At 35.1% G+C, this 2,910-nt stretch overlaps 1 protein-coding gene across 2 annotated transcripts in view; it reads left to right on the plus strand.

Moving 5' to 3' along the window:
* The window catches only part of LOC107648536 (myb-like protein I), a 2,050-nt gene extending 1,751 nt beyond the window's left edge, over positions 1-299 (plus strand). Inside the window, exon 2 of one of the 2 annotated variants that reach the window (XM_016352361.2) lies at positions 63-299. The gene's annotated coding sequence lies outside the window, so the exon portion shown is untranslated. The remainder of the gene's footprint in view (positions 1-62) is intronic. The other variant, XM_016352362.2, reaches the window with a different exon arrangement.

The raw sequence follows: 2,910 nt of genomic DNA on the forward strand, positions 1-2,910 counted from the left end.
ATAATAATATTGTCCTTCCATTTTTATAATATAAGAATTTAATGAATTCCTACATCTTTCAGCAGCGAAGTAAGAATGGATATGCATGCACGTTTCCGAACAAGACAATGTGAATGAAAAGTAGGAACATGGACAAGAAATGTACAAACATTCATAAAATAACTTAATTTAACTAAAGTTAATGCTTTTTAATTTTGAAACAATAAATGTATAAAGTGTGAATTATGAGCTCTTTGTAATGAATTAAACTCTGATACTTGTTGTTAAGTTTCTTTAAATGTACTATAAAATTATTAGTGGTGGATGCATGATTTAAGTTGTCTCTGATCCAAACTCACCTTTAATTAGGCTATGAAACCTTCCTATTCTTTAGTATTCCTAATTTTATCTACGTTTAATACATATTTATAGATTCACTACCAGCTAGAATATTAATTATTATGGCTCAACAATTGGTAATCAATTTTAAAGACAATCAAGGATGACCATAAAATTTTGTTGGTGAATCCCATATTAATAAAATTCAACAAGTTTTACCGAAGTTACATGTGATTATTGATAATATTAAATAATATTAGCAACTCTTGAGGAGTCACGATATAAATGTGCAAATTAAATAATATTATTGACAGATTTCTATAAAGATAATATTTTTTATTTTAATATTATGGATGTGTTAACCTTTGATAACACTTTTTTTTCTAACTTACTTTATTGATGAAAATGTAAGAAATTGTAACCATGAATAAATTTATATTTATTTATTACTAAAAACATATAATGCAAACAAATAAAGTTAATATAAATGTAAAATGACATACAGTAGAATCATAAAATAATAATATCAGATATATTATTATCTATTCAAGATTAATTTTGATTCATTCTTACTAGAATTTTGTTTACTTACATTTGAAGAAAAGGTTTGCTTTGCTAGGGTTTTGGTGCTTCTAGGGGTTTTGAGTGAAAAATCCAAATTTTGCACCTCCGTGTGCTTTACTCACTCGAATCGGTGTGATTGTGAGCAATGGAAGGAAGGAGATCAGTGAATGGTGGAGGAGGGGATGATCGCAAGAAGCGGAAGAAGAATAGAGTGGTGGTTTTTTATGATAGTGATATTCATGAAGAATTGGAGGTATGTAGGAAGAGCCTGGTGGGTCGCATTGTGGCGGATAAATCATTCTTCATTGGTACAATTAAACCTGCTATGTTCGTTATATGGAGACAACCCGAAGGTTTTCGCGTTACTAATCATGGATACAACACCTTTCATTTTTTCTTTGATAGAGAACAAGACCTGATTCGGTGGAAAAGAAGATTCCATGGCTCCTCAAGAATTATATTGTCAACATACGAAGATAGAATAAAGAGTTGAGCATTGCTGTTGAAGAATTTTCCTTTGTCCTGATATGGGTTCAACTTTGGAGTCTCCCAGAGTACTGCAAAACTTAATTAGGAAGGAAAATTGGTGTTGTGATTGGGGAGGTACTAGATGTCGGGGTGTTTGCGAGAGAGGGAATCAAGGATTGTGAAAGTTCAGATCAACCTTGATGTCACCCAAAAACTGAGGAAGACCGTGAAGATTGCAGGGCCAAATAGTAGAATTATCGAGATAAACCTAAAGTATGAGCATATAGGATATTTCTGCACATACTGTGGTCATTTAGGACATGAATTGAAAAGTTGCAGCACCTTGATTGATGACACAGTTCAAGGAGAAACGGTGGAGGAAGGTTGGGGTGAGTGGTTGAAAGCAGAACAAACTGGTAAGAGGGTGTCACACTTGAAAGAAAACTTGCAAGCAAATCAAGGTTCTAATTCAAGTGATTGGAGAAAAAAACTCTAAGAAACTCATACCAGTTAATCTTCTCAGAAGCATGGCAACTTTATCAATGAAGGAGAAACAAAATCAGCAAGACAATGAGGTAAATGAAGCTGCCAACAGTGAAGGGGTTGTCGAGGTAGTTAATAGAAGTCCTCTAATGGAGATGCAATGCGTTAAGGAGAGAGAAGCGAACCGAGCTGCAAAACAGACAAGGCTGATCATAATTCTCCAAATGCAATGGGTGTTAAAAGGAGATCAGGGGAGGCATAGGAATAGAGAGGATGAAACTTGGTGGAGGAATGAAGGCTCTGATTATTTGATTATGGATGAACCGAGGGAGGGTGCCAACTTGCAATTGGCACCCCAAGGCCAATGAAGACAATGATGTGGAACCGTCGGAGTTTGAAAAAGACCCTAACAGTTTACAACATCCAATGGATTAAAAGATCCAATTTTTTCGAAGTATTGTTTTTATGTGAGACAAAAAATAATTCTTATTTGTCAGGAGACAGTGTGAGAAGATTGGTTTTCAAGAAGCATTCTATGTAGAACCGCAAGGTACTGCAGGTAGTCTAGTTTTGGTATGGAATTCTGATGCTCAGGTAATAGTTATTGATTCAGGGAGTTTCTTTGTTCAGTTTTATTGGCTGGACAAATGGAAGAATATATTATAGGTTGTATTTGTTGTTCACCTTCACAGCGAAGAGTAGCATTGTAATAACCAGTATTTGGAGATCCTTCAGCGAATCGAATGTGCAGAGGAGAATTATTTACTGATTAGAGACTCCAATGCTATTTGGGGGTCATCATGAGAAAGAGGGAGGCAGACAAAAATCAGCAAGCTCTATAACAGGTTTCAATGAATTCATAAATGTTGGTAGCCTAAGAGATATTGGCTATGAAGATTGTAAATTCACCTAGTCTAATAGGCAATTTAGGGAGAACTAAATCAAAGAAATATTGGATAGATGTCGTGTTTCTAATGGATGGTTGGCAGTTTATCCCCATGCAAGGCTGATACACTTAGAGGATGTGGATTCTGACCACCAGCAAATTATTATTCAGTCTGACGAGCAGCTCAGGAG

Source organism: Arachis ipaensis, chromosome B06 (genome assembly GCF_000816755.2).
Source record: "Arachis ipaensis cultivar K30076 chromosome B06, Araip1.1, whole genome shotgun sequence".
Classification (NCBI taxonomy): domain Eukaryota; kingdom Viridiplantae; phylum Streptophyta; class Magnoliopsida; order Fabales; family Fabaceae; genus Arachis; species Arachis ipaensis.